Source organism: Cuculus canorus, chromosome Z (assembly GCF_017976375.1).
Source record: "Cuculus canorus isolate bCucCan1 chromosome Z, bCucCan1.pri, whole genome shotgun sequence".
Classification (NCBI taxonomy): Eukaryota; Metazoa; Chordata; class Aves; order Cuculiformes; family Cuculidae; genus Cuculus; species Cuculus canorus.
In genome coordinates, this window is record NC_071441.1 from 28,188,233 (window position 1) to 28,200,782 (window position 12,550).

Genomic DNA, 12,550 nt, shown 5'->3' on the forward strand with positions numbered 1-12,550 from the left:
CACTGCTGAGCTGTTCTTGTGGGTATAAAGTTTCATTCTTATGAACTGTCCAAACTTCCCATTTCGTGCTGCTGCTTTCTGCCATGCATCACTATGAAAAGCCCAACTGTATCCTTTCCATCTATCCCATCAATACTAGGGATGCTGCTGGGTGCCCCAAAGCTCTCCCTTACCTGGCTGAATCAGCTCTGGTTTTGTAACCCATCCTTGCAGGGCAAGGTCTTCAGCCCAACCATCTCAGTGGCTTCCTCTCACCTCAGTGTTGCTCCTGTACTGGACTCAAAACTACAGGCAATATCCAAATGGCATCTGCTGGGGTCCAAGTAGAGAGGGCAGACCCTGCCCTTTTCTGGCTGTTGGAGTCATGTCCTGCTCACAGTATCCCAGGCTCCGCTGGCCCTCATTGCTGCCTAGGCACAAAGGAGGTAGCCCCAACTCAGCTGAGCGCCCACCAGGGCCCAGGGCTATCCCCTACACCTGCTCCCCAGTGTGCCCAGCCCCATTGTGCATCTCTGCAGGGCTCTTCCTTCCAGCTGCTGGGTTAAACACATGCCCTTGATGAGTTTCCTGGGTGCCTTGTCAGCCCCTTTTCAGTTCTACTCCAGTGGCAGTACTGCCTACAACATATCCACTGGTTCCCCCACCTGGTGGTGTAGGAAAACTTGCCCTCCTCTGGGTCAGCTCTGGCAGCTAAGTTCATGTAACATAGACTAAAGCCACTGTCCTCGCTGTTCAGTGGTTTTGTACTTGTCCTGCTTGCTTCAGCAGTTGTTGTGTAACACACAACATTTGAAAACGTATTGAAATGTCTGGGAAAACTTAGCAGACCAGAGGATTCCTCTGTCTATCACAAGATAAATTCACCTCACTTTGGGTCACCATCTAAACTAATGGGGTACAGGGAGAAATTCGAACAACTGAATTCCTGAAAACATTCTTAAAAATTACAGAAGTCACCAAGAGGATACAGGATGTCAGAAACTTTTTGCTGAACTACTCCAATACCACTTTCTACCATTCCCTGAGGTCCAGGGAAACAGGTATCAGTCCGTAGAGACCTACATTTCTGCAAAAACTGTTTTTGCTCATACCAACTCCTCTTCTTACTTTTAACACATAGTCAGTCATACTTCTTTATTTTCTCACAGTCTGTATTAAAATTTGCTAGCCGTGGAAATTGGTTTCCTAAGTACAATCACTGGCTTTGATGGTAGGTGATTTAGTAAGGCTATGCCAGAGAAGTACTAGGAAAGTGCAGAACAGCTACATAAGGTCTCTCTTCAGCAATTGTGAACAAATGTGTGGTTTGCATGACAGCCTGCATAGGCTGGTTTTGCTTATTTGACCTTTATTTTTCATACTGTTGGCAAATTTTGGTGTGCATCAAAACTCTCAACAGCTTTTAGCAAAGTCACTTGAAGCCAGTGAAAGCACACTTACATTCCTTGAGTTTTCATATTCGTAAGTAACTGTCATGTAACTTCATAATATAATTAATATATTACCATTCCTAAATCCCATGTAGTGTCTACAACTTTTCCTTTTAAATTGACGAAGGTACTGTGTATAGTCTGTGCCAACAGCCCTGGTGATATCTTGGATCATTGCTCCAGCCCTCACCCAGTTCACATTTTGTCCATGAAGATTTCTGTCTCACAGACTTTATTGTGGGGTTTTTTTTAGGGGAGGCAAGGGATTTATAGTATCAAACTAGCCATGTACATAATCTACATGTTTAATAATCACTCAAAAATATTTTTGATTTAAAAGGCATTAGTTTTGTCTCTAGTACAGACGCTGTATTCACATGGGGAGGACATGCTAGCATTGGGGAACAGCAGTGAATAGTTAGTGGGAAGTCTTGCAACCTGCATAAAGTTATCTGACTTATTCTGTGTTCCTCGTGCATAAACAACAAGCCCTTAGTTTTGGTCACTCCTTTGTAGGAGGACTAGAGCAGCATACCCTCTGACAATTTCATTTTTAATTTGCTGTGTATTAGTGTGATTCCTTCAGTTTTCCCAAAAACATAATAATATTTGTATCCCTTAATTTGTGGTTTTGCACAGTGATATTCTCAGGTTTCTTGCCAGGATAGGTAGATTACAAAAAAATTGCTGCGTTGTTCAGCTTCCAAAAATTCCTTGTCCACTTTCCTTTGCCAGAGGGGCTAGTATTACGGGCAGGGCCCTAAGCTCTGCTTCGAAATGTCCACAAAAATATCTTCTGCTTTTCCTAAGAACACCTGCCAGGCCTCTCTGAATACATCAGGCAAGGAAAACAGGTGGTGAAACTACCTGGCAGAGGCTTCTTACAGAATATTTCTTCTTGAGTAAAGGAAAAACTTCCCCCTTTTAGAAATTCACTCAATTCATGTAGGTTTTTATTAGATCTAGTGGTCTTGACCAGCACAGATAACCTCATTTTTGGGTTGGGTTTTTTTTTGTTTTGATCTTGATCTGTGATTTCCAGAGCAAGGAGCCTGCCAGCCTTTATTCCAGTTTATCCTCCAGAGAAAGTGGAAGAGTGTAAGCATCCCAGAAGAGAGGGCATCCCTGTACAAGACTATAAGCATCCCAGAAGAGAGGGCTCCCTCACCTCTGCTCTGAACTCTGCCAAAAGCTCCATTATCTACTTGAAAAGGTTCTCAAAATATTCTATTCCTCTACTGCCAGGGTGCTCTATTCTACCTCCTCTTTCAAGGAATGTGCTGTTCTGATGAAATCCAGAACTCAGCTCATTTTTAGTTCAATTTATGCCCTGCTTTTACTACAAGTTTGATATCTTCAGTTTTGTTTTTATACACACACATTGCTTGGGTAGTTTCTTGCAGAGTGGCCTGTATCAGACTCCAGTCGTGAGCTGGTCTCTTCTCAAGGATTCAACTAATCTCAAAATGCAAAATTAGCTCTTCAATCACAGGCTGGTCATAAACACCATGGGTCTTTTATCTTCCTTTGCGTTCTCTGTTTAAAAACACAGTATTCCTTTAATCAATTATTTTTTACAGTGTGCAGAGTATCACAACTTGTTAGAGACATTAAGTGCTTTCAAACCATCTTCTTCAAAAATAAGGCCAGCTTCCCCTTTTCTTGCAGTGCTGTGTTTCTCATGCATGTACAATTAAGGACCTTTCCTGTGTTTTCAGGGAGTACCTTCCTTCCTGTAGCTTCTGCCTGGTCCCAACTCTGCTCCTTAGTTTAATTTATTTCTGATACTCTAGACAAAAGACCACGGTAGGATGTAAGAAAATCCTTATGGTCCCATGCCGTCAGCCTTCTGTAAATTAGACTGTCTGCTAAAGGAGTCCTGACAGAGATAGGCGTGAAGCTGCCAGCTTTTGCAGTAAGTTACTTCCTCAATGCTTAAATGGTGTCGGTACTCAAGTTTTGCAGCTGTCCCTTTTTCTGTCATGCCTTCCCACATCTGTTGCACTGTGAGCAAATCCCACACAAATACACAAAGTCAAGGAAGTGATGGATTTTTTGAAAATGAAATTAAATAAACTACATTACAATTTTTTCTAGATAGCAAAACTAGATGGGTTCTCATCAGAAACTTCTTCAGAATGAAGTCAGTTCATTGCTTTCTCAGACATATGACAAATCCAAATATTGGCTAAAGACTCTTTTTGACATGTTGGTTTAGGCTTTTTAGATTTTTGCTCTCTGGTATGGCTGCCAGTTGCATAATGATTGTGTTTCACTTAGGATGAACAAAACAGGTTCCTATCACTGAAAAAGAAACAAAGGAAACCTGACACACTGGATGTTGTCATGGTTCATTATGATGCAGTTGACAGATTCAAAATACTCTTTGAGTGACATACAGAGAAACTTCAGACTTGAAAAAAGAGAATCGAAAGGAAATACTTTGCTTTCTCTTAAAACTATTTTGATTACTTTATTCTTCCTTTGTTCCAGTATTGTTGCTGCAAGTTTCCTTTACTATTACTAGTCAATTTTCAATTAAGACTAACTATATCTTCTCTCAGTCATATCCTTCCTAAGTGCTTTGGAGAAGACCAGTTGTCTAACTTTGACCATCATACATCGCTCTTCCTATCCCTCAATTTGCTTTCCTCTTCTGACCTGTTAAACATAAGCTGTTTGCTTTCGCTTTCAGACTTTGACGACATCCAATTCCCTGAGTGGCATTTCCTCAGCACTGGTATCAGCTTCTATCCCGTTTGATCCTCGCATATATAAGAAGCTTTCCATAATAATCCACATGGCTTCTTCCTTATTCTACTTCAGATTTATCCTTAAAAGGTGGTTTCTTTGTGGTTTTTTTTCCCTATGAGACTTGTAAAAGATTGACAACAACATCGAAACTGATGTGCTGTGTCCAAAGTAAGTCATGCAGGATTGTTTCATTATATTGACTGTCTGACTGGCTCTTTTTGTCCCCTGATCCTTTTCTTTTCTTTCTCCCAGAAAACTTTTGGGAGAGGCAAGGATTACTTTCACTTCTGTTTTTATACAGGGCCCAGTTTAATAGAGGTACTTTGGGTCCTAATTGCTATGGTAACACAAACAATAAGACATAACAAAGAAATCAGGATCACTTCATTTGTTACATTGCCAGTAGTGAAGTCCTGCGTTATTTTTCTACCCAGGCTGTAGGCACAGCATACTTGCCAGCATACAAAACCCTTTAAAATACAGAGTTTTAACACCATTCTGTTGTCTCCCCAGTAAGACGACTTTACCTAGGATTTATCTAGCCAAAGCCATACATACAATTTAAATTTTTCTCCCACTCCAAACTCTCATAGCTAAAATGCTCAGAGACTCGAATATTCTCATTTCAGAACATATCTGCTGTGATGCTTATAGCTGGGTGACTAATACCTCCACTTAATCTTTTAGAATAGAATGAATCATGGAATCATAGAATGGTTTGAGTTAGAAGAGACCTTAAAGATCATTTAGTTCCAACCCCCCTGCCATGGGCAGGGACATCTCCTACTAGATCAGGCTGTCCAAGGCTTCATCCAACCTGGCCCGGAACACCTCCAGCGATGGGGCATCCATGACTTCCCTGGGCAATCTGTGCCAGTGCCTCACCACACTCATTGTGAAGAAATACTTCCTTATGTCTAGTCTAAATCTGCCCCTCTCCAGTTTATACCCATTGCCCTTAGTCCTATCACTACAAGCCTTTGCAAACAGTCCCTCCTCAGCTTTCTTATAGGCCCCTTTCAAGTACTGGAATAAAGTGATTTTTTTTCTTGTTTCAAAGAGCAACAAACTCTTGGCATGTCTTTTAGCCAACCTTTCTGAAACCAGATATGTACACCTGACATGAATCAATTTCCATAAGAAGACAGCTGTTTAGCTAAATGTCTCCAGCAGCTTTGGAAAATGCCCATTTTTGCACAGTATATACACACAGAATTGAGTATAGTGTATTATACAGTATATACCACTTCTGAAGACCTGATGGCACAAATAACCAACTGATGCTGGTGGCTTACCAATATAAGCACTCACTACGAACAGCGGAAGTGGCCATTGCCCTCAGTCATTTTCCTTAGTGGTCTTCAAGATATTGCAGCTCTTAGCAGGGATGGCTAAGCTGCATATGCAGCAGTCCTCAGCTACCAAAGTTTACAGCTCCATGCGCTAAACTGGTTATTAAACTGATTATACTGGCAAGTCCAGGTTGCTCTAGCTTCTCAGGAGCCAGGAAAGTAACAGGAGATGTGTGATTGCAGAGATGTGCATGGATGGAATGTTCTGAAGAGCAAAGACAGAAGGCAAGCAGAAATTTAAATAGGGCTTAATATTTGGAAGTAAAGAGAAATGTAATAGGTGCAGAGTTTGCAGAGAGATTTGAGAAAATATTTAAAGTAGTGAGACCAATGTTTAGGGTAGATGCTTTTTGAAGTGTTATTTAGATTTACAGATTAATTTAGAGAAATTGGAGGAGGATGATACAGAATTTCTGAAAGCGTAGGTAAGCCAAATTGTGACAGACAAAACAAAATGAATCAAAATTCAGGCAAGGGTCTTGAGAGAGTAAATAGTAAAATGACATAAAAATTCTTGAAACTGATGTAAAACTTCCAAGAAATATGTAGGAAAGGACAGAACATTTTTCCTCATACAGAATTTGTAAAAGCAGTTTGCACCTTATTAACTCACATTTCCTGAAATCCCACCTTGTTGTTTCCTGCTGCTAAATTAATTAAGTTGCCCTTTCCATGTCAGGGAGTAACATAATCATGCGTGTGTTACCCAGGCTACCTCACTAGTGAAAACAAAATGCCAGAAGTGTCATTGATCATTACATATGAGTTTTGGAGGGGTAGAAAAACCTTCTACAAATGGCAGAGTTTAATTCTGTAGGCACTTCCCTAGCCCGCTCCTAACCAGTCAGGAAATGGGTAAGCCACATTTGTGCTTGTTGCCTTTTAAGACAGGGAATGCAGAGATGCAGGATAAGCCAGAAGGACAATTACATCTCTTGTTAAATCCTATCATTATGTGGGCTTGCTTTATGGACAAAATTGATCTGCAAGCCACAATGTGCCTTATGTTAATTTGACTCCTTTCATATTTCCAAATTAACTGCAACACCAGAGAAGCAGAATAGTGATTAAAGTCTAAGCTTTAAGAAATTCTCTACACCCTTAGCTACAGATACTGTTGTCTTCAGTGTTTGTTTTGAAATTCTGGAAAATACACTTTGTAAAAAGATCTCATTGTGTGCCAGGCACATCCAAATTTTCCACTTATTCTCAGGCATTGGACACTGGTAGTGTTCTCAGTTGGAAAAGGACATCAGGACTGGACAAAGAAATGAGGTCTTGTAGCATAGTTTAGTGTTCATATTTCAGTCTCCTAATATACGTGTGCTAGCGTTATTTTAAGCATTATGTGCTTTAATGGTACTATAATCATGCACGGCTCTTTACAAGTCTAATTAGGCAGAAATCTTGGCATCTGCTTTTTTCTATATTTAGCTTCAATATGAAAAAATGCAATTAATTTGGGCTGAGGCCATTTAATCAGATTAACTCTATGTTTATGCATCCATAGTTTTTATTTCTTTTGCTCATTGTCTCTAATGCTTCACAACACCAACTGATTCTGATCTTGCTTATGAGCCTGTTTCTGCAGCTGCTGTCTCATCCATTTTCTGAAAGTTTGGAATGCTGTAGGAATACTTCCAGTGACTCTCACTGCATTTCTCACAGAGAAAGATACGAGTCCACATAAGAGACTAGATCTGTCTTTCTAAAAACATGACTACATTACATCACAGTGACATTAACAAAGATGTAGTCATACTCAGTTCAGTTTTGATATCTGACTTTATTGCAGCTTTTGCTTACAATGCATCTATTGTCCCAGGGACTTAGTCTTGATTTACACACTAGGCAGAACTCCGTTAAAAATCAAGCAGGGAATGCTTAAAATTTTGCTTCACTATGAAAGTACTGCACTAACAAAATGCAGTAAAGTGAATCACGATTCTCCTTTTGTGCTAACCAAGAGGTGACATGTAATGGTGAGAATGAGTAAAAGGAGTATAAATACTTATTTCTTTTTTTTTTCAGTTTTTCTGAGGGATTTGATTCTGAAGAGAACACTAAAGATGGGCTGGGTAAAAGGTAACTCTGCTGGGCATTTCTGTTCCCATATGGGTTATGTGCCATTTGCTGGGCCCAATGCATGGGATGAGCATGGAAAGGTCCTGACAGTTTTATTTTTATTTTTCCGCTTGCTATCACATTACACTTTTATAAGCAAACTGCAACCACCAGCTGAAGAAGTGGGGAAAGGTTCTACCACTGTCACCTATGGCATGAGCCGCACATGCACATCAGCATAGCACATACATCTGTGTGCTTTTTTAGGATGGCTCAGAGAGGAATTTTTCCCCCGTTCTGTTGAACTGATTCTGTATAAAGTTTTGGAAGGCTCTGCTCTGAAGAGCCGAGTATGGTTTAGTGCTAACAAGGCAGATGTGTTTGGCATGTTGTCCCTAAATACTGTATCTTAAGTCAGTGTATTTACTCTTCCATGCACTGTGGTTGCTTCTGGTTGTTGATACCCCAAAAACCTCGTGTGGAGACCATGGAGCTCTCCAGTACTTCTGTTTTGCTAAGGATTGCTGACTGATCTTAAAAGTTTAATAAAGGAAACTGTAGTCAGATCCATCTGCTGGGACTCAGGGAGGGAACCATGCTGTGGCTGAGTTTAGCAAGACTGGCTGCTACTTAGGGTGGTCATACAGAGCCATAATAACAGATGGGAAGAGGGTTAATCTGTTTTATATGTGGAGTCAGCATTTTCTGTACATGTGTAAAGTCAGTACTGTTGTACTTCCAGATAAAAATTTAGTTACTGGCTGAGCTCAGCAATCTTAAAAATTAGGGAAAAGACCAGGAGACCAATTTCAGAAAAGGTAGACCTGGGCATGAAGTCACAGCTCAGTAAAGCTGACTCTTTATAAGTGATAACAAAAAGCCTTCAGGATTCATCTGTTTGAGAAGTATCACCCTGCATTTTTCTTATTAGATAGAAAAGTGTTTCAGACTTTATTTAATTCCTTGTAAAGGAAAGACAGCTTCTTGGAAGAAACACGCTCTTGCTGTTGTGAAATCACCATGAGTTCATGAAAAGGAGGAAAAAACCAGTCAAGAATGATACCTGCATATACCTGTTACTAACCAAGTTGAATCCCAGTGATTTGTTTCTTTGTTTTTACGAACACCGGCAAACTGCAACTTTGGCTTTGGTAAAAAATACTCAGGAGCTGTAGAAATAGCTAGCATTAAGTTAGTTTACATCTAATTAATTTTTTATATCAGCTATCAGGTCTGACCTTCATGTTTGTTTTATTTTTTTTTTTAACCAGGCAGTTATCAGATGATTGGATGAAAGGCAGCATTGGCTACAAGCTTGGTTAATGACCTGTTAGCCAGATGGTAGCCTCTAAAGGCCACTGAATATTGCTTTCAGTGGCTGATTCTGTCTTTTTCAGTCAACAGAGTGTCAACCACTGTGATTTCACAGTTGGTGTAAATGATTGGGTGGAAGGGTCTGAAAAGGATACTTATGCTTTGATCCACGCCAGAAAATGCAGCTCTCCAAGATTCCCTTCACCATGCTCACACCACAGGCTGGCCACCAGTTGTGGAGAAAAGGAAGCCGGTAGACAGCAGCCACAGCAGTATGATCCCTTGCAGAGTAGGACAGCTGGAGCCCAAAGTGAGATGGGCAACTTCACAGTCTTGACAACTGTAGATAACCCTGCTAAAAATTAGGCTTCCCATATACATGCATGTAAAGGAGTTCCCTTGCATAAATCCAAGCTACATCACCTGTGCTTTGCCACTAAGGAACAGAAACCATCACAGGTGAAGACCTGACTTCACAAGCCAATGCAGAGACCTTCTGTGGCAGACCTCCCCAGATGTTCTGGTAAAGATGAGTAGTTATGAAATTAACTTGGAGAGAAAAAGAAGAAAATATTAATATTCCTTATTTTGGTCCTCTGTACTCAATATTCAAAGAGGTTTTGGTTCCTGGACAAAACCACAAGATTACTTTAATTACTTTAATATTAAATTTCAGCTACTTGTGTGAGAACAATAATAAATACTTCAATGAAAGCAGTAGTATAAATGTCGAAGTACTGAAGATTAATTACAGCTAGACTAAATAAACAAGCCTTGCTGCTGTACATGAAGATATGAGTTTAAATGTATACAAATTTAGGATAGGGGCTACTTGCAATAATGCAGTCTAAATTTCAACACAGGTACCTTTTTCATTTAAAGTGGGATTTAAAGTACACTGAAACAAGACATGCTGGAGTAAGTATTTATTTATGACTGACAGGGTAACTGTAACTAGTAAATGGCAAATTTCCCATCAAGACAAAATTCCAGGAAACTCCTTCTCGGTCTGAAGCTAGGATGAGAATTTGGCTTAGGACGGCGGATTAGAACAATGATGGTTTCGTCACCCATTTCCAGCTGGATGGGTTTGAAATCAACGATAGTGATGCACAGCATTAGGGTTAGAGTTTGGGAAGCAAGGCTAGAGAAATATAGAAATCCTGTTCTTCCCAGAGAGCTAAATAAAAGTAGGCTCTGGAAGAAGTGGTAGGTCATCATATGTTTTGAACTGGGAAAGTTTATCATCTTACTTTGCAGAAGGATAGGGTTAGGGTTTAGGGCTAGAGTAACCAAAATCCTCAGAGCTGAAATGCCAGCAACATCCTGCTCAGCCCAGAAATCTGGAATGGCAGCTGGGCTCAGGATGGGGCTGTAGCTCAATGTGCATCTAGAGTAGGAACTGGTCTTATCTCCTGCAAGGAAAGCTGACTTAAAAGAGTAGGGTCTAGGATAGTTTGCTGAGTGCCATCATATGATCCTTGGAGCAATGTGACAATACTAAACTGTTCTTTCTAATACAGGCTAACTGTATTCCGCTGTAACTCTGAAAATAGATAAATATCCTTTTGTTTAAATAATATGCAAATGCCATTATCATGTTTGGATATTACAGAATGAATCAGGTATGAGAAATTTTTTTTAAAAATTTGTAACAATCCAGAAAGAACAAAACACTCTGGGCAGTATTCTTAGCTAATTTGTACTACATACTACTTTATAGGTATAAAAGCAAACATAATTAGGCCTATTAACAGCAAAATAACCTATTTGATCATTTATAAATAACTAACTCACTCTTATTTGTGGGCATGAACAACCAAAAAGCCATTGACAATTGCAGAAAACCTTTTCTATGGATGGTGTCACCTTTTCTTATTCATTTTGTGACTATAACAATCTGTTTTTAAGGTTTGTTTGAGATACCAGCTGCAGAAGAAGCAGGAGAATGCCCAGCTGCTCAAAAGCAACTTCATTGTCCAGACAATTGCATAATGAAAAAAAACCAGGGTTGCCATGGCAAAATATTATTTGTGTACAAATAAATGCCCTGCGGTCAGTTTCCTCTTCAGATGACAGTACTTTTGCAGAACTCGGAAGAAAACAGAGGAGAAAGCCAAATAGGAGGAGATGTGCAGAGATGGAAAATGAGAAAAAAAAAAAAAAAAAGGGAAGTGAGACAGAAGAAAAGGAAGATTTCTTCAGCTCTGTTTAAAACCAGTAGTCCTTGTTTTTTAGGTCTGCATAAGGTGGATCTGCATGTTCCATATCTCACTGTAAAGTAGTTTTTTCGAAACTTCTTTGTAAGACTGTAATGAATTTCCCTGGCAGGGGCAAAATAACTCCCCAAAACAGTGCAGAAATTCTGCAGAGGAGGGTTGCCCTGTTTAAGAGAGGCTTCGAGGACTAGCTCAGCTATGTTGGGAGCTTTTTTTCTCCTGAGTCAGCAAAGAACTGGCAGATACCATGTCAGTATCATATTCTTAGTCTTTGTAATCCTATAGCTGGAAGCTACTTCTCTAACTTGGCTGCTAGACTAGGATTTTTTGTGGCATAAAGTCATGTAGGAATCTACTTCTTAGCTGGGTATCTCCTCCTGCTTTTGTCAGAGCTTTCTCTCTGCTAGCATTGACACCATCTCTTCTTTTTGCTGAAAGGAACGAGAGGGTATATATATATAAAGGAAAGATGTTCACTGCAACAGCAGTTCCAGTTGCAACATCAAATATTATGCTTATGAGATTAAAAAAAAACAAACCCAAACACAACAAACAAAACAAACAAAAAAACAAACACAAAACCAAGAGAGATTATATACATATGGCACTTTTGCCCGAAGGGGCTATGGCTGAAGATTTACAAATTCATATCAAAGTGAAGAACACTATCGATCTGCAGCTGCAAAGAAATTCACAATACTTGCTCAGGCTGGAGATTGCTGCTTAAAACAAAAAGTACAGCTTCACTTTTACAACCCACCAAATGAGGCAGCTCCAGCTGCTCCTCATTTTTCAGTTTGCCACATACCATAAATGTACGGAACGCAAGATAAATATATATGTAAAGCTGTACAGGCAGGTATTGCCACAGGGTTCCCCTCTAGCAGTGTTCACGTTAAATGCCAGCATTTCAACAGATTGCATATACAAAGAAAGATGTCTGTAATGTATCACTCACTTTGATTACAGGTCTGAACTTGTTACTTACCTGATGAAAAACTTGAAGGACAGCTCCAGGGTGTTCCTGCATATCCAATTCATCTTGACATTTGCCTTGTTTCACCAGCATAACTGGTCTTTTGTTTTCCTGTTACAGCAATTTGCTCAGATCTTTGAATTTTGTGGTACTCAAGGAGTGCCGAAAATCTTTAAGGGGGCAGTTATTGCAATGGTACAAGAAAGAAAATTGTTGGAAGAATAAAGCAGAGGGATAAAAGTTTAGAATAATCCATTTTATTCCTCAGCAAGAAGAAAGCATGCTAATGAACTCAGATATTTATACTTTCAATGTTAGTTAAACATTTAAGGGATGTTTAGGATTTCATATCTAGATCTTATACTTAGGTCTAGAGATTCCTGATTTACCCTGCAGTTAGTGTGAAGAGAATGAGGCTTCCCAATTTGAAATTTTATGTAG